This window comes from Callithrix jacchus, chromosome 9 (genome assembly GCF_049354715.1).
Source record: "Callithrix jacchus isolate 240 chromosome 9, calJac240_pri, whole genome shotgun sequence".
Classification (NCBI taxonomy): Eukaryota; Metazoa; Chordata; class Mammalia; order Primates; family Cebidae; genus Callithrix; species Callithrix jacchus.
This window is the reverse complement of record NC_133510.1, coordinates 19542991-19563217: the sequence shown is the minus strand read 5'-3', so window position 1 is coordinate 19563217 and position 20227 is coordinate 19542991. Positions and strand designations below refer to the sequence as shown.

The window sequence follows — 20227 nt, the reverse complement described above, 5'->3', positions numbered from 1 at the left end:
AGTTTCAGAAATGTCTTCCAGCATCTTACCCCAAACCTCATTCAGGAAGGGTCCCCAGATCAGTCCTTTACGCCCCAGGCTGTGGGGAAACCTAGCTATACCTTCCCCAGGAACTTTTCTTAGAAGAAAAGCGAACTGAGGTGGAGTATGGAAAAGGAAGCGTTATTCTACTGCTTTTTGGCAGGACTGACTTTGCCTGGGACAGGGACTTTGTCCGGTGTTGGTGTTGTGTTTCCGGTAATTCTTGAGAGAGGCATGAAGAAGGAGGTGCTCGCTCCTTTGGCACGAACAATGAGCTGAGTGGACTGGGAGGTGGTGTCAGTCACAGGCCTGATACTTTGTGAGCAGATGTGGAGAAACAACATCCACCCCGCCCCAGCCCCCGGACCATGAGGAACCTTGCTTGGGGCAGAAGGTCCCATTGAGCAAGGTCAGATCTCAGCCCAAAGGCAGGTAGCAGGTGGAGGGAGGATCTCACACAAGGCGAAGGTGCTTCCAGAGAACTGTGGTCCTCTTGGCTCTCCGCCTGCCTGGCCTTTGTCCTTGGGACCTGGCATCAGAGCCCCTGCCCAGCTCTGTCACCCGGGCTCAGCTGCTGGGCATCCAGGGCTCATGTTCTTCTCTCAGTGTGTCTTGCCACACACCCAGTATTTCTGGAGCCAAGCACCTGATTCGTTAGTTTCAAGCAACTGCTTCTGCTCTGAGTTGCTTCTATGTGGTGACCAGAGCCACTTTGCTGGTTTACTGTGGAGGCCTTGTGAGGGGTAAGGGTGGGATCCAAACAGACGCCTCAGGTTCTAGTCCAGTTTCTAGGTGTGCCATCTCTTCATCTTCCATTGTGGGGCAAGGCTGCAGGGTGAGAGGCATTTGGGCCTACTGTGGAGTGTGTCTATGATTTTTTGTAACAAGGGTCTAATTTCCTGGAAAGGTACCCATCCTGTGGACCCTTTCTGCGGGCTGAGAGAAGCCCATCCCACCCTATGCATGACATTGCTAGAGCGTATGGATAGCAGGTATTTGACTGCTAGGGACGGGGATCTTGCCTCTAATACACAATAGAATCCATCTGTATTTGTTTAAAAATTGTGTAAAAAATTTCAGTAGTTTTTAGGGTACAGGATTTTTTCGGTTACATGGATAAGTTCTTTGGTGGTAAATTCTGAGATTTTAGTGTACCCGTCACCTGAACAGTGTACGTTGTACCCAATATGCAGTCTTTTATCCTTTACCCCTCCTCCAACCCTTACCCCCAGAGTCCTCAAGTCCATGGTATCATTCTTATGCCTTTGCATCCTCATAGCTCGGCTCCCACTTATAAGTGAGAACATGTGATATTTAGTTTCCCATTCCTGAGTTACTGCACTGCAATAATGCAAAAGACTTACTTTTTTCCTTTTCATGGCTGACTTGTTCTACACACACACACACACACACACACACACACACACACACACATTTTCTTTATCCACGCATTGGTTAATGGGCAGTTTGGCTCCTTATCTTTGTAGCTGTGTATTGAGCCGCTGTAAACATGCATATGCATGTGTCTTTTTTACATAATGACTTCGTTGTCTTCGGGTAGATATCGCAGTAGTGGATTGCTGGATCTAATGGTAGTTCTACTTGTAGTTCTTTAGAGAATCTCTGTAATGTTTTCCACAGTGGTTGTACTGGTTTACATTCTCACCAGCAGTGTAAAAGTGTTCCCTTTTCACCACATCTATGCCGGCATCTATGGTAAGTGTTGACTTTTTAGTTATAGCCATTGTTGCAGGAGTAAGGTGGTATCTCACTGTGATTTTCATTTGCATTTCCCTGATGATTAGTGATGCTGAGTGTTTTTTCATGTTGGTTGGTTGTTTATGTATCTTCTGTTAAGAAATGTCTATTCTCCATCACTATTTGTAGCCAAGTGGTTAGGGAAAAGGCCTCTTTGAGGAGCTGAATTTGAACAGAAATTGCATTAAATGAAGGAACAAGCCAGGCAGATATCTGGAGAATTATCTAGCAAAGGAAGGAAAGGCAAAAGAACCCATGACAAGGGGTTGCTTGGGCTGTGGAGGAATAGTATGGGGAAGCCAAGTGGCTGCAGCAGAGGGATCAACAGGGAGAGAGAAAAGAGCCAGCCAGGTCGTGTGGGTCTTGTGGCTCAGGCCATATGTTCTTGGCATTCAAAGGGAAAGGGAAGACAATAAGTAACATGGCTCTCATTGTCTAATGAAAGGAGACTGGTTCATCTACACTGAATATCACAAGTTCATGTTGATATTGATGTAAAACATTGCCCAACATAATGAACTGTATTTTCCTTAGTAGGCTTTTAAAATGAGTATTAAGTATTACATGAGCATTTATTATATTATTTTTCATTTTAAAAGAGGGATATTTTTGTTTTATTCTTTTCTGGTCCACTCTACCCTATTAGGCTTTAAACAATGCTATTGGAAAACCATAAAATTTATATCATAACGAATGAATAGGTTAAACCTGTAATTCTAAAAGTAGTGTCTTAGGCATAGGGAACACTCGATGGCTAATAGTCCATTTGGAGCAGTGACTCTGAGTCTCTTTTTCCTTCCTGTGTAAGAAAGGAATACACGGTACTTCCATCAGGAAGAGTTCTCATGAAGAATTCTTCATCACATTTCTACTTGTTATCCTTTTCCCTCAGCTGGAGAACATCCTGTGGCATTGTTTGAGGTGCAGTTCTGCTGGTGACATTCTCTCAGCTTGTGTTTTTATGAAAAATGTCTTTATTTCATCCTTATTTTTGAAAGATACTTCATTGGATATAGATGAATGGTTTTACAGCTTTTTTTCCACACTCCCCCCAGCCTTCTGGGTATCACTCTTTTGAGCCTTCATTGTTTTGATGAGAAGCTAGTCTAAATTCATATTTAAATATTCTTCATTATCTTATTAATGTCTGATCTCTTTTTAATATGGTGGTGTTCAAGATTCGATACCCGGTTTTGATTGTTAGTAGTGTGATGTATCTAGGTGTGGTGTTTTTTTTTTTTTTAATTTGGGATTGCTGGACTTCTCAAATCTGTTGTTACAAGTTGTTGTATTTTAACAAATTTTGAGATGACTTCAGCCACTATTTATTCAACTATTTTTTATTTTTATATTTTATATTTTTTCCTTCTTCAACTATTTTTTGATGTGTTTTTCTTCTCTTTTTTGTGGAGCTCCAGTCACATGTGTGTTAGATTGTTTGGTATTGCCGCACTAGTTCCTGAGGTGCTGTTAAACTTTTCCAGTCTTCAGTCTCCTGCTCTCTAGATTTGATTACTTTTATTGGATTCATCTTTAACTTCACTGGTCCTTTCTCTGCCTTCTCCAATTTGCTGTTAATTCCACCCAATAGATTTTTCTTTCTCTAATTATAATTTTTAATTCTAGGAGTTCCGTTGAAAAACAGCTTTATTGAGACACAATTCAAATACCAACTGTACCACCTTTAAAGGTGCACAGTTCAGTGTCTTTTGGTGTATTCACAGAATTGTGCAACCATTGCCACAGTCTAGTTGAAAGCATTTGCATTATCCTAAAGAGACACCTCACACTCAATGGCAGTCACTCACTTTTCCTCCCTCCCCCTAGCCCTTGGCAACTGCAAATCCACTTTCTCTCTCTATGGATTTGCCTGTTCTACACATTTTATGTAAGTGGAACCATACAATATGTGGCATTTTGTGTCTGTGTTTCTTCATTTATAGTGCTTTCAAGGTTAAGGTGCATTGTCACACGTACAAGGACTTCATGCCTTTCTACAGCTGAAGGATATTTCCTTGGGTGGACAGACCGCATTTTGTTTCTCCACTTGCCAGTTCATGGGTCTTTGTGTGTCCTATTTTTCATTACTATAAATGATACTGCTATGAACTTTCAAGTTTTTGTGTGTACATGCTTTTAATTTTTCTTGGGCGTATACCTAGGAGAGGAATTGCTGGGTCATAAGTTTAACTTTGACTATCAGATGATTTTTCCAAAGTGGCTGTACCATTTTACATTCCCACCAGCAATTTAGGAGGGTTCTGATTTCTCCACAAACTCACCAGCAGTTGTTATTATTCATCTTTTTGATTATTGCCATCCTCATGGATGTGAGGTAGTATGTTATTGTGGTTTTGCATGAACCCAGGAGCGAGACAAGCCTGTTACCAGAGAAGGAAAATTTCCTTTGCCTGCAAACCTGCAAGCACGCTTAGGCTCCCTGGCTATAGAAGTGTGTGCCTCAATGATGGGGAGGACTCTCCACTTGCACCACTTCTGTGTGGCTCTTCAACTTCCAAAACATATGTTAGAGAATTGATCACAATGTCAGTTTAAGAATCAGAGGGGCAGCTGTCCATGGTGGCTTACGCCTTTAATCCCAGAACTTGAGGAGGCCAAGGCGGGCGGATCACGAGGTTAGGAGTTTGAGACCAGCTTGACCAACATGGTGAAACCCTGTCTCTACTAAAAACGTACAAAAATTAGCTAGGCATGGTGGCATACGCCTATAATCACAGCTTCTCAGGAGGCTGAGGCAGGAGAATTGCTCGAACCCGGGAGACAGAGGTTGCGGTAGGCTGAGATCATGCCACTGCACTCTACCCTGGGTGACACAGCGAGACTCCATCTCAAAAAAAAAAAAAAAAAAAGAATTGGGGGGGCAGGAACGGGCTCTACAGAATCTAACTAAATTCAAATGCTAAATGCTGCTAAATTTAGTTAACTTGTGCCTAAATGATTTGATCCAATTTATAGGTGTACTGGAGGCATGCCCACCTTCCATATCAAATGGGAAGGCAAGCATCTTTCTCTAAATTGACAACATCAATATGTGGCATTCCAGGAGGAACCTCAAGGAGCAACAGAATCTGTTGGCCAACTAATGTCACACAGCTCACCATCCATCCATCCATCCATCCCTCCCTCCCTCCATCCATCCATCCATCCATCCCTTCATCCATCCATCCATCCCTTCATCCATCCATCCATCCCTTCATCCCTTCATCCATCCCTCCATCCATCCCTCCATCCATCCCTCCATCCATCTATCCATCCATCCATCCCTTCATCCATCCCTCCATCCATCTATCCATCCATCCATCCCTTCATCCATCCATCCATCCCTCCATCCATCCATCCCTTCATCCATCCATCCATCCCTCCATCCATCTATCCATCCATCTATCCCTTCATCCATCCATCCATCCATCCATCCATCCATCCATCCATCCATCCATCCCTTCATCCATCCATCCATCCATCCATTTAAAAACCTTTTAATAAGCATTTACCACATCCCTGCCTTGTCCTGAAGTGAGATCTCAGAGCCTACCTGGGGAAACAGCTGTGGAAATCTATAACTTTAACACAATATAAGATGTGAATATGACACACCAAGCTTTTCATTTTTGGTGGGGCCCTGTGGTAGACTACTAGCTGCCTACCAAAATCCATGTTCTCCTCTTCTTCCTGAGCACACATCTCGATCTTATTTCCTAGCCCCCCTTGCAGTTGGTTTTGACACTGAATTTTATCCAGAGGAATCTGAACAGTGACATGTGCTACTCTGGCCCGGTCCCTGGAAGCCTTCCAGGCCTGTTCCTCTGTGCTCTTTCTACCTTTCAGAAAACAGGCATGGCAGCTTTTAGGGCCACGTTGGAAGTCATAGTTAAAGTTGACAGAGCCTCCATCACACTGAGTTTCTAAAAATCAATGTGCAAAAGAGCCATCCCCCCAAATTGTTTACCCACTTAGAACTATCACTTCAGCAATAAATGAACTTTTGTTACGTCTTATTCTCATTTAGTTTTTAGTCTATGTGTTACATCAGCTAGCTGGGCATAACTCCAACATGTATGATATCCTTCACCATCAGTGTGGATAATAATAAACTATTTATAAGAGATTAACCCAGTCCACTGAGAGACTGTTCATGTGAAATCCCCATACTTCAAAGCCTTGCTTAACAGAGCCTCTCCCAATTTTCCACCAACCTGACAGATTTAACCCCCCTCACACTTCTGCATACCACAGGTGGGGAGAGAAACTCAAAGGCAGGGATGGATATACTGCAGTCTGACACATGGTGGGTGCTCAATGAATGGGTGTTTCATTGAGTAGGTGCTCAACCTGAAACGTCGAAAAGCAGAGCAGAGAGACATCTCTAGGCAAAGTCATCTCTTCTGTGTTTTGTGGTTTAGAATTCTGGAGCTATTGATTACATTGAATCAAGTATTCTTGAGGAAACAAAGTTATTTTTAAAGAGAAGTCTTGGCCTTGGTTACAAGTGCTCCTGTGTCCTACCTCAGGACAAGAAATAAGGTTGGGATCTTAGCTTATCTTAATAAATAAATAAAAAATAGGCCAGGTGTGGTGGCTCACGCCTATAATCATAGCACTTTGGGAGGCCAAGGAGTATGGCAGATTATTTGAGGTCAAGAGTTTGAGACCAGCCTGGCCAACCATGGCCAACATGGTGAAACCCCATCACTACTAAAAATACAAAAATTAGCCAGGCATGTAGCTGTAATCCCAGCTACTTGGGAGGCAGGAGAATCACTTGAACCCATGAGATGGAGGTTGCAGTGAGCTGATATCGCACCACTGCACTCTAGCCTGGGCAGCAGAGTGAGAGTCTGTTTCAAAAATAAATGAATAAATAAAATAAAATAAAATAAAATAAAATAAAATAAAATAATTGCTTTTGAAAAAAGTATGAGGATCACTTTTGAATTGACAGCAGAATGTCATTTATTTTTGGCCCTTGCCAATAATCTAAATTTGAAACTATTTGCTAACAAAATGACTTTTGATTAAAAACCTGACGTCATGAACCTCTGCTTCCAGAAATAATGGAATAACTGGTCATGGTATGATAGACATTCTGTCATATATTATAAAACTGGAGAAAATATGTAAGTCAATTATTTTCAGGCACTGAACAACAACCAGCACGGAAGTATAATCCCTGAGAGAACAGAAATTTAGCCCTCTCAGTGCAGGCTGTTTACGGGGGCCCAGGATCTGGAGTCCATGTGGAGGAAAGGATCCCACTGAACTGAGGAGACAGAGATAAAAATTTGGAGCAGCTTAAATGGCTGGAAATTATGGGGAAGAACACGAGAGAAGGAATGTACGTGAAAGGGGGTGCCCAGAGTTCTCTTTGGGGACCCTTCATGCGTCCCTGGCTAAGAGTGAGGCTTCACATGCTCAGGGTGAGGCACATGAAGTTTGCCAGAGAGAAGCCGCACTGAGCTCAGAACAGAAATGCTAGAGGTTGAGCAGTTCTGGGAGATGTTGAGAGTCCATGCCAGCCAGAGTGGCAAGACCTCATGACCGTGTCCTAACACATGTGTTCCAACACTCCAGGCATGTAGCTGAGGCCCCCAGGGGTTTCGTTTTAGGAGTAAGAACCACACGGTAGAGAAAAATTTACTCTGGATGATCCCTGAAGAACACTAAGATCAACCTTGAAAAGATCAGTAGGGAAGACAGAGTTTAGAGACTGAACCCTAACAGATCACAGCATCTTGAGAAACACCTTGGATTTTCCACAACATACCCTAAGAATAACAACAAACACCAACCCAGCCGGTAATTGAGCTCCCTGCTAGACAGTAAAAAAAAAAAATTCTAACCTTCTTGATAGGGAAGATAATGTTGTATCATTTGCAATGTACAGTATACCATACAACTTGCTAGACATACAAAGAAATAGAAATAAGTGACCCATGAAAAAGAGACCACCACCACCACCACCACCAAACTGAAATGAAAAGGCACCCAATGAGGTGGAAGAAAATATCTGTGAACCATATATCAGATAAGAAGTTAATATTCACAATATATAAGGAACTCACACAACCCAACAGCCAAAATACAGATAACCCAATTAAAAAATAGGCAGACGATCCGAAGAAGACATAAAAATGGCCAACAGGTATATGAAAAGGTACTTGACATCACCAGCCATTAGGGAAATGCAAATTAAAACTACAATGAGATATCATCTCATACCTGTTAGGATGACTATTATAAAAAAGAGATAACTCTTTGAAAAAAATGTAGAGAAAAAGGAGCCTTCATACACTGTTGGTGCAAATGCAGTCATTGTGGAAAGCAGTTTGAAGTTGCTAAAGAAATAAAAAAAATGGAATGAGCATATGACCCAGCAGTTTCTCTTCTGGGTGTATACTGAAGGAAGTAAAATCAGTACCTGGTAAAGATATCTGCTCTGCCATCTTCAATGAAACATTGTTCACAGTAGTCAAGATACGGAAACAACCTAAGTGTTCATCACTTTGTGGTATAGAATTCCGGAGCTTTGATTATGTTGCATACAAGTAAATATTCTATGAAAATGAAATTCTAGGCCGGGCGTCGTGGTTCACACCTGTAATCCCAGCACTTTGGGAGGCCAAGGAGGGTGGATCATGATGAGGTCAGGAGTTCAAGACCAGCCTGGCCAAGCTGATGAAACCCCATCTCTATTAAAAATACAAAAAATTAGCCACACGTGGTGGCGGGCGGCTGTAATCCCAGCTACTCAGGAGGCTGAGGCAGGAGAATTGCTTGAACCTGGGCAGCAGAGGTTGCAGTGAGTTGAGATTGTGCCACTGCACTCCAGCCTGAGCAATAGAGTGAGACTCCATCTCATAAAAAACAAAAAACAAACAAAAAATAAATAATTCTATAAAAATTCTGGAGCTTAGATTATGTTGAATTCAACTAGAGAGTCACGTACAAAGAATGAAGTTGGACCCTTTCCTTACTCATACATAAAAATTAACTCAAAGCGAATCGTAAGCTGTAAATATAATAGCTAAATCTATAAAACTAGAAGACAACATAGGAATAAATCCTCACAACCTTGGTTTAGGTGATGTTTTCTTAATGTTACACCAAAAAACAAGCCGCCTGTCTCAGTTTGCTCGCCCCTAACAAAATGCCAGAGACTGGCTTACTTACAAAGCACAGAAATTTATTTCTTACAGTTCTCTAGGTTGGGAAGTCCAGGATCAAGGTGTCAGCATTCAGTGTCTGGTGACAGCTGCTCCCAGCTTCCAAGATGGCACTTGGTTTTTGTGTCCTTACACGAGAGGAGAAGGGCAAAAAGAGGGTCTAGCTAGTTGCTTCGAGCCCTTTTATGACGGTACTAATCCATTCGTGAAGGCAGACCCCCATGACTTAACCACTTCCCAGAGAGACCCACTTCTTAATTCTACTACATCAGTTAAGTTTCAACATGAGTTTTGGAAAAGACACAAATTGTCAAACCATAACACACCGAAGAAAGAATAGACAAGATGGACTTCATAAAAATTAAAAATGCTCCAAAAGAGCATTTTGGGTTGCAGGTGCTTTTCTCGACCCCATCAAGAAAATTGAACAGACAACCTACAGAATGGGAGAAAATATTTGTAAGTCATATATCGGATAATGGACTTCTATCTGGAATATAGAAATAACTCTTATAATTCAACAATAAAGGGATGAACCTAATTTTAAAATATGCAAAGGCTCTGAACAGACATTTCTCCAAAGAAGATATTCAAATGGCTAAAATAAGCACATAAAACAATGTTCAACATCATTAGTCATTAGCGAACTATAAATCCACCCAAATGGTGGTGCTTCTTTCTTCTAATATTTCAAGATCTGTGACTAGATCTGCTCACTGTTTTGATTCCGTTAGTGATTCTCTAGTCCAGTGGTCTCAATCCTGGTTATATCATAGAATCACCCAGACAAAGTAAGTCCAAATCCCTGGAGGTGAAGCCCAGACATCAATATTTAACCTTTCTGGAGGATTCCAGTGAATATCCAATGTTGAGAACTAGTCTGTGTCCCCATGTGTCTTTTTCCAGTTGCAGAATCATAATATTTTAAGTCTGGCTTCCCATGGCAGGCTCTTTCTCCCCACAGAATAGGTCTTGTATGTTTCTTTTTTTATTAATTAAAAGCCTCTTTTATGCCAATAATTGTGCTTAACAATGGACACAGGAAGGAATAAGGGAGGAAAATAACAAGCAGCCAACCAATATTTCATTTAAACCTGTGAAATGCTATGCAATTACTGAGGAGTGATTTACTTCCAATTATGTAGTCACTTTTAGAGTAGGTGTGATGTGGTGCTGATAAGAATGTATGTTTTGTGTATTTGGGGTGGAGAGTTCTATCAATGTTTATTAAGTTTACTTGTTTCGGGTCTGAGTTCAAGTCCTGGATATCCTTGTTAATTTTCTGTCTCGTTGATCTGGCTAATATTGACAATGTGACGTTAAAGTCTCCCACTATTATTGTGTGTGAGTCTAAGTCTCTTTGTAAGTCGTTAAGAACTTATCTTATGTATCTGGGTGCTCCTGTATTGGGTGCATATGTCTTTAGGATCATTAGCTCTTCTTGTTGCATTGATCCTTTTTCCATTATGTAATGTCCTTCTTTGCCTCTTTTAATCTTTGTTGCTTTAAAGTCTATTTTAGGAGGTGAGAATTGCAACTCCTGCTATTTATTTATTTATTTATTTATTTATTTATTTATTTTGGCTCTCCATTTGGTTGGTAAGTCTTCCTCCATCCCTTTGTTTTGAGTCTTTGTGTATCCTTGCATGTGAGATGAGTCTGGATGCAGCATACCAATGGGTTTTGGCTTTTTATCCAATTTGCCTGTCTGTGTCTTTTGATTGGTGGATTTAGTCAATTTAAATTTAGGATTAATAATAATATATGTGAGTTTAACACTGCCATTTGATGCTAGCTGGCTGTTTTGCCCATTAGTTGATGTAAATTCTTCATTATATTGATGCTCTTTACTTTTGGGTATATTTTTGGAAAGGCTGATACTGGTTGTTCCCTTTTATGTATAGTGCTTCTTTCAGAAGCTCTTGTAAAGCAGGCCTGGTGGTCATGAAATCTCTAAGTACTTACTTGTTCACAAAAGATTTTATTTTTCCTTTGCTTGTGAAGCTTAGTTTGGCTGGATGTGAAATTCTGGGTTGAAAGTTCTTTTCTTTAAGGATGTTGAATATTGGCCCCCACTCTCTTCTGGTTTGTAGGGTTTCGGCTGAGAGATCTGCTGTGAGTCTGATGAGCTTCCCTTTGTGGGTAACCTGACCTTTCTCTCTGGCTGCCCTTAGCATTTTCTCCTTCATTTCAACCCTGGTGTATCTGACGATTATGTGCCTTGGGGTTGCTCTTCTTGAGGAATATCTTTTTGGTGTTCTCTGTATTACCTGGAGTTAAATATTGTCCTGCCTTGCTAAGTTGGGAAAGTTTTCCTGAATAATATCCTGAACAGTATTTTCCAGCTTGGATTCATTCTCTTCGTTACATTCAGGTACACCTATCAAACATAGATTAGGTCTTTTCACATAGTCCCATATTTCTTGGAGACTTTGCTCATTCCTTTTTATCCTTTTTTCTCTAATCTTGTCTTCTCATTTTATTTCATTGAGTTGGTCTTCACCTTTCTTCTGCTTGGTCAATTTGACTGTTAAAACTTGTGCATACTTTGAGATGAAATTCTTGTGTTAGGTTTTTCAGCTCCATTAATTCACTTATATTCCTCTCTAAATTGTTTATTCTTGTTAGCATTTCGTCAAACCTTTTTTCAAGGTTCTTAGTTTCTTTGCATTGGGTTAGAACATGTTCTTTTAGCTCACAGAAGCTTCTTATCATCCACCTTCTGAAGCCTTATTCTGACAATTCATCACACTCATTCTCCATCAGGCTTTGTTCCCTTGCTGATGAGGAGCTACAATCCACTGAAGGAGGAGAGGCATTCTGATTTTGGATGTTTTCAGCCTTTTTTTGCACTGGTTTCTTCCCATCTTTGTGGACTTATCTACCTGCCGTCTTTGTAATTGCTGACTTTCAGATTGGGTCTCTGAGTGGACGTCCAGTTTGTTGGTGGTGATGTTATCTCTGTTTCTTTGTTTTCTTTCGGTGGGCGCCCCTCCCCCACAGAGCTGGACCTTCCCGGGTTCAGCTGTGCTTGCTGTGAAACTCTCAACCGTCAGCGTTGCCAATTACCGTCTTTCTGTGGGGGTGGGACCAGCCGAGCCTGATCACCTGGCTCCCTGCCTCCGAGCTCCCTTTTTTTCTTTTCCTAATAGAACGGTCGATTCTCTCCCAGGTGCCCCAGATCCCACCGAAAAGGCGCCGGCATCTGTGCAATTTCCCGTGCAGCGACCGTGCTGGTTGAAACAGCTGCGCTGAGATTCGTGGCCCTTTTCTGCCCGGGAATCTCCTGGTCTGGCTCCCGGCTTCAGTCCCCGTCCCAATCAGCTGAATGGGTGACTCTGCCTTCTCGGAGCTCCAAACGCCAACTAAAAGGGCACCCAGCCCCGCATACTCTGCACTGAGAACTGCCGCGCCGGCCAAAAGAGTCGCACTGACGACCCTTGGGGCTCCTCTGCTGGGAATCTCCTGGTCCGTAAGCAACACAAATTTGTCTGGAAGTCGGGCGTCCACTACTCCCTGCGCCTTCACTGGGAGCTGCAACCCTGAGCTGCTGCTAGACGTCCATCTTGGATCTCTCTCCGGTCTTTATTTTATAAAATTCTCAGGATCGTTCCTATCCCTCATGTCTGCTGCATCCTTCTATAACCCCCAGCATCTCACCCAGTTCCAAAGGCCTCAGCAGGCTGAGAGTGGGAGCTATGATTGGAAGAGCTGTTTCAGGCTTTAGCCTCAGTCCCAGTCCGTTTTGGGTAGGAGAAACCTTTTCCTTCTTTGGAGAGATGAGAATAAGAAAGACATCATCAATCTTGGCTACACCTAGGAGGAAGAGATGGGAGATGTTTATGGTGGTGGAGAGGGACGAGGGACATGGAGGAAACCCACTGAGTACACCCAGGATATCAATGGAAGAGAGACAGAGCAAATCAGTTGCTAAACAGGTGATGATTAATGAGCAAACAGATCAGTTTTGACCAATTTTGTGTTGTAGACTGGCTGCTTCCTCATGGCCGACAACGAGGGGCATTTGTACCTTAATCTCATCAGCCACACTCCAAACTACATTGTAGGATGGGCTGCCAATGAGTAGTTTTCATTTAGGCAACTCATACAGTTTGTAGATTTTGTCATTGAGAGAAGTACTTTCTGAAATGAATTTCTTATTCAGTTGCATTCTCAATAAGGTAATTCTCTCCTATTCTTATTTTCTTGGTCTTAACTGTTAGGATCTTGGGTCTGAACAGTGACTACGAATGCTATTTGTAAGAAAGTTCTTTTTAAAGGGCCAGGGATGTTAAGAATGTCCATTCAGGAATGGATTTACCAAGTAATGTTGGCCATTTGTCTTCCTTTTGCATAGCATTGCTTGGTGGTGAAAAGTGTGGACTGTGAGTGTGCTGGTGATCTTGGACAACTCACCTGGCCTCTCTGTGCTTCAGTTTCCTCATCGGTAAAATGGTGACCACAATGGTACCTATCTCACAGAGTTATGAAGATTGCATACATTGGTACATATAAAGCGTTTAAGACAGTGCCTGACCCATGTAAGGCGTGAGCGATTAGCGCTGTAGTTGTGAGTAGGGCAGTTCTATGTTCAGTTCAGCAGAGGGAATTTATCCTGTTTCAAAATTCACTCATAAGAAAGGATTCCTCAATTCCCTACATCGTCACCTCAGAAAGCTTTTAGAGCTCTTATTGCATTCCTAGTGCTAGGAATACAAAGATAGAAAAGGCAAATCTTCTGAACTTCTAGAGGACTTTCTTCAGTGGTTAGGGAAGACTTGGTATCGGAGTAGGACTTTAGCTGGGTAGGACTTAGATTAGTGGAGAGGACATTCCAAAAAGAAGGAACTGCATAGGCACAAAGCGAGCATCAGTCTGGGGACACGTTTAACTAAAGAGGAATGTTCTTAAAGGGATTTGGCAGCAGAGACATGTAACAGCCAGCTGTGTGTGCAAGTCTTTGAATGCCAAGCTGTTTGTAAGCCTCAAGACAATGGAAGGTTCGAGTAGCAGTGTGACCAATGAAATAAAATGTTGTGAATTTTATAAAGGGTACCTGTATCAAAAAAGCAGTTAGGAATCTGCCCATTCTTTCTAGACACAGGGCCACAAAGTTAAAAAATAATAAAAAAAAATGAATCTGTCCATCCATTTATTCACCCCCCACCCCCCCACCCCCCACCCACCTCCCACCCACCTACTTACCCATCCACCCCCCCCACCCCCCCACCCATTTATCCATCCTTCTCCTGGCACTCAGTTTGTCCTCACTACAGCCAGGGCCATCTTTCTCATGCGATCTAATTATCTTGTTCTTTTGCTTAAAATCCTTTAACGTTATTATAAATTGTGAACCTTGTTAACAGAGGGGGATTTGGGGTCATTGCAGGGTCGGGAAGAGAGATTTAGAGGCAAAAGGGCAAATAATTCCAAAGACCAAAGAAACAAAAAAGCCAGTTACCTTCTGGGAGCTGCAGGCAGTTCAGTCTCTCTGGAGGTTTCTGTATGTGTGTGGCTATATGTGCACAAGTGAAGAATCACTAGCAGGAGATGGCATGGGGAAGCTTGACAAGAAAGATGCTAAAGGGCCTTGTAGGCCATGTTAGAAAGTGCACTACACACCAGGCAGGGCCTTTTCTGTGCCCCTCAAATCCCACCAGGTAGCTGGCCCGCTTTGAGGACTCTGGACAGAAAAGGAGAGGAAGGAGGCTTGTGGTCCTTGCTCTCAGGAGGGCCATGATCTCAACCAGCCAAGCCTGAGATCCATTGTCAGGGATCATACAAATCACTGCCTTTCTCCCTGGAGTCTCCTTTCCTCCCTTGCCCATTGGTAGATGCCTAGTTAACTCCTCTAGATGCGTGCAAAAGCCATGTCCTCTGGGAACCTCCCTGACAGCCCTAGGCAGAGCTGAGGGCTTCTGCTTCCGTGGGCCCTTCTTCAAGCTTCCACGTTGACTCTCCTCCTACTCAGTTATCTCCTTGTCAGTCTTTCTTCCTCACTAGTCTACCTTCTTTTCTTATTAGTTGCTTTCCCACCAGTCTTCCTTCCTTACTAGTCTATCTTTCCTTACTAGTCTACCTTCTCTCCTTATAGGTCTTGCTTCTTTGTGATTCCTAGGGCTTGATGGAAGTAACCACATTCTGTTTAGCTTTAATTCCCAGTGTTTTATACAATGCCTGGCAAGTTCAATGGGTCTGCAATGAATGAACAGACATGTGAAATATTGCTTATATATCCTCTCCACCCCAACCTCCCAAAGAATACTCAGTTGCTGTGCTTGGAGCCTGGCATGATGGTGTGTGCAATGAGGGTATAGGGGAAGGCCAGCAGTGGATGAGTGCTGGGAGATGCAGTGGTCCAGACAGGTAGGTATGAACTCGATCGTGAAAGACCCTGTATGTTATGTTAGACAATTTGGTCTTCATCCTAAGAAGAGTGGGAAGTCCCAGAATGGGAATAACTTGGTCAGATTATTTCAAAATGGTAATGGTAGTTGCACTGTGAGCCCAGGATGGGAGAGAAGCAAAATTAGCAATAGGGAGCCAGCTTGCTTGTATCAGAGGGGAACAAGTTGAGGATGCAAACTATGGTGGTGGCTTCGTGAGGAAAGGGGAGCATGAGCACTGTAGAGAGAGCGTTAATTCTGAGCCAAGGTTATAAGACAAGCAGAACCCAAGAGGCGCATTTGCAAATGGGTGTGTGTGTGTGTGTGTGTGTGTGTGTGTGTGTTTAGGGAGGAACCTGGAAAGCAGTCCTGTTACCGTGGCTGTATGCAGAGGCTAAGGGAGGTGCTGTGCCTGAGTCTCAAATTTTGGCTATTGTCCTGGGTTCAATTCATGCAGGAAGCAGGACGAGACCTGGGTGTAAATGTTGATCCTATCTGGAATGAAGTGCCGAGGGCACTCGAGGAGGGGTGGGGGGGGGGCCTTCAAATCTGAAAGCACTCAGGGCTCTCTGAGGCTCCTACCAGGGCGTCCCTTCAGCATGACCATGGCTGCCTAGACCCTGGTGCTAGCCTGGGAGAGTGCGGATGCTCTGTCTCCCCACAGGGCAGCCCAGGGCCTGTCTGGTTTTGCTGGAAGCTGTGGCTTTGGGAGGTTGGAGTTGGAGCTGGCCCCTCATTTCAGGGCCTTTCATACTTCAGCAGCCAGGAGTCAGGAATGAGACAGTAACGATGCCAAGAGGGAAACTCGGAGGAAAAGCCCAATCCCCTGGAAGTCCGGCTTCCTCAGGACACCTCCTCCTGCTGCTGCTGGTCTCTCTTGGAGGCTCTGGAAGCTGCCTAGGTCCCTGCTGACTCACCTCGCCCCCAACGCCATGCGTAGTGAACGCACCTCCTGCCCTTTCTCTGCACAATCTGGGCCCGTCTTGCTCCTGACTGTGTCTCCTGGTCTCCTTGACTCTGGTGTTTCCAGTCGGCTACATGCCAATCTTCTCTCACTCTCACTAGCTCTCCACATTCTGTGCCTGCCCCGTCCCCTGATCAGAAGGGCCTTTCTAGCTCTCTACCTCGGCAGTGACCTTAGAAGTTTCCTGCCAGACTGTCTGGGGGTGTAGCATGATTTAGAGGTCCCAGCCAGAACTCCTGCCTCTCACTCCCTTAGAGACGATGCCTTCAGGCTACGACCTCTGCCCCATCAGCATGTGGGCTCCTGCTATCTGCAGAGCCTTTTAACATTTTCAATATGCTTTTTATCAGTATCATCTCAGGACATCAGCATGGGCTGTTTGTACTTTGGTGTAAATTAGCTGATTAGCAAGAAAGCCAGTGGTTAAATGAGGAAATGGGTGTTGGATGACCCTGAGGGTAGACGGACAGTGGACGGGACAGAAGCTGAGGAGGGTCTTCGGGCAGGCTCTGGAAGGAGATTTCGGAAGGGTTGGTGCAGGGAGACTCTGAAAACAAGCTCCACCTATTTTTTCATTGGGATTTGGGCCTCTCCATCTTTCAGTCTCTGCTCTTTTCTCTCAACATTTCTGATCCTGCCCCTTCTTCATCTCCCTCTGTAGAGTGACCTAAGGTAGGTACTGTAGCAGGAGCGGCCGCGGGAAACAGATTTCCCGAACCCCGAACACAGGAGGAAGGAGTTTACTATTCGGCCGGGAGCCCAGGCATAATTTGTCCAAAGCCCAGCTCCTGTAACAAGGGAGGTTCAGCCTTTATGTAGGTTTATACTTTAGATATTACAGGCGGAAGAATCTTAGGTTCATAGTTTTAGGACCCACATGTGAAAAGGTTTCTGTTTACAGTTTCAGGATCACATACGAAAGGATTCTGGTTTACAGTTTTAGGACTCACATGTGAAAAGGTTTTGATGTGATCTTGTTTTAAGTAAAAATAGTGCCTTCTGGAGAGTTTCCCCAAGGCCTAGCCTGTCACCCATAGGAAGGTAAAACCGGAGGCGCCAGTGGGTCAACCTTGTCTTCTACTGAAATGCAGCATGATAGTCAGAGGGCAAGTCGATCTGAGGAGCCTGGGTCTCCCTCTTCAGTACCTGCAGTCCTGCTCGGTGGTGAGGTTGGCTCCAGTTAGAGGAGACAGAGGTCTTGCCTGAGGCCACTGATACAAAACAGCCAAGACTACCCAAAGGATTGAAAAGGGTGTGGTCATCCCTGATGAGTAAATCCACTTGTTTTAATGGTGGGGACAGCCAGCCAGTGCTTCTCCTGCTTAGTCTGGGGGAAGCTTCCAGGAGGAAGCGGGTGGTGAGCAGGCAGTGGGGTGGGAGAGAAAGGGAATTCCAGGGACTTGAAGCGGAGCAGCTGGAGTGCAGTGGAGAAGAGACGGATGACGGAGGCAGCACGGAAGCCCCGAAGTAGGCTTGGATGATTGTCCTGTGCATTTTCCGTAGCTCACATACTTCCAAGGAATGTTATTTTTTCCTCTTACTGTATCATCACACTCACTTTATGAGGAAAAGATATAACAATGACACCCTCTCCCATTCATGGAAGTAAAAACTAAGCTCAGAGAAAATGCATTCTTTTTCCCAAAATTGTGGCAGTGTAATGACCAGGAGGCAGGAGTCCCTGGCTCCGTGTGGGCTTGCCTTGGGGCAGGGTGCTGGTGGGGAAGGCTTCCTCCGACAACACCACATGGGTCCTCTGGCCTGCCCCTCCTCCCAGTCCTGCACCACGCAGCTTGTGGAACCTTACTTACATCTAGGTTGGAAGGAAATTAGCTTTGTTAGTAGTATTTAAATATTCCCACCTTACACCTTGATTAGCAGCTTTTTCAAACAAGAATGGATTGCTTTGGATTTTCTGGGTCCCTAAGGACCAAAATAGTACAGAGCCCGCAACTAGATGACGAGTGGGTGGGAAAGCGTGGTCCAGGCAGAGGGAAGAATTCGTGTAGGATGCTGGGCTGGGGAGCGTGCTGTGCTAGAGCAGAGCTGTATGGTGGAACCCCCCAGGAGAAAGTGGGTGGAGACTGGCGGGCAGTATGCAGGGTCACAGCCCCAGAGCCATGGGAGCCCCCGAAGTTTCTGCTCTTGAGGATGCCATGGCCAGATGGACGTTTTGTAAGGGCCCCTGGCTGCCTTGTGGGGAAGAGGGACAGGGAGCAGGGAGACCTGTTAGGATGGCATCATGTCTGCCAGGTGAGGGAGGCCAAGAGCCGGCACTAGGGTGCGACTCATGGAGGGGTGAAGAACAGAGGGCTTTGGCAGATATTTCAGGGGTACAGTTGGTAGGACTGGTGCCAAGTTGGATACGGGGCATGAGGAAGAACGGCTATCAAAGCTGCTTCTAGATTTCTGGCTCATCGACTGAGTGTGGGGTGAAGCATTTACAGGAGCAGGAACTGCTGAAAAAGAATCCCGTTTTGGAGAAGACCACACGTTTGAATTTGGGCATGTTGACTTGGAGGGGCTGGGCAACATCAAGTATAGAAGCCAAGCAGGCAGCAGGCAGGGGAATGTGTGGACCTGGTGCCTGCAGGAGAGCAAGGTGTCATCAGCGAGAGGTGACAATGAGGGTCTCTGGCGTGGATGAGAGTGCCAGGGAGAGAGTCGGAGCCTGGAGAAAGGCCCAGGCCAGCCCTGGGAACATCCAGCTCCTCCGTCTAGAGATGGGTAAGGCATGCCCCCATCTTCACAGCATTGCTGTCACGAACACCCAAGGACCTGCTGTTCAAGGCAGCATGGAAGGAGAGCCGAGGCGACGGTGAGCGACGGAAAGTTTCTTTCCCAGTGGGTGACATGTTCCACAGGCTGTGTACAACGGCCTTTACTTCTCATTGACCTCATTCACCTCTTCTAAGCTTCTTAGGGAGTTCTCAAGGCGCGTGCTCACCTGCCCCACCCTTCCTGAGGGCAGGCGTCACTCACGTTCCCCTCAGCCTCTCACGTGGGAAGCCAGCTCTCTGTGTCTCTCCACATCTGTGTGTTTATTGCCTGGAGTGCTTCTCCAGCGCTGGGACGGCTGAACCATGTCGTGTGCTCTAATCACTTGTGGGGAGATGGAGGGAAGGGAAGCAGAGTCCCTAGGCGGCCAGATCCGTGTGTCAAGAGAGCGAGTGGGGGGAGCAGCTGTGATGGCTAGTGAAGGCCCTGAATGCCAGCCTCAGACTCCAGGTGTCACCTTTAGGGGATGGTGCTTCCTGGACCAAAGCTTTGCATTGCCCCTGAATCTGAGCTGCCCTGAGCCACTGGTCCAAATCTGCTGCTGCCAGGGCAAGGTGGCCCTTGAGTGAGCTTCATCTTTATCATGTGCCCCATCGATGTATCCAGTGGCCTTGGGCTTTTCAGACATGTCTCTAGAGGTTTCGAGGTCCTCTCTGGGGTAGAGTCCTTCTGTTCCAAGTTCTGTTCTCAGGCACTTTGGGGGCGGGTATGCAGAAAGACTCAAGGGAAATGTGATATAGCTGGCCTAGAATTAGAACCAGTACAATGCCATTTTAAAATGGGAAAACTGTTTCCATTCTCCTCACAATGACTGCTAGCCATGGCTTCTGTAAACTACTGAGATTACCTTGCAAAATGCAAAGAGAGGACAAGCTGCATACTTTCTCTTTTCTGTAACTGCCAGAATTGCTGGCCTTTGTTTACCAAAGTAAGCACCCCTAGATAATTCCATCCTTGTGCCAAGTAACCTAAAATTATGTGGACCCCACACCTGTCCAAATAATGTATAAACTAATGTTTATCTTGACCTTCTGTAAACCACTTAAGTGGCAATCGGAATGACAAAAGTCCCCTGGCCCTTGGAATATCTGGAGCCCCCTCACCCTCGTCTCAGCCTAGGAGGTGATTGACAGCTTTCA

At 44.7% G+C, this 20227-nt stretch overlaps 1 protein-coding gene across 1 annotated transcript in view; it reads left to right on the top strand.

The window, feature by feature from the left end:
* Positions 1-20227, top strand: part of ANO2 (anoctamin 2) — a 371758-nt gene that overhangs the window by 506 nt on the left and 351025 nt on the right. The gene's annotated exons all lie outside the window — the stretch shown is intronic.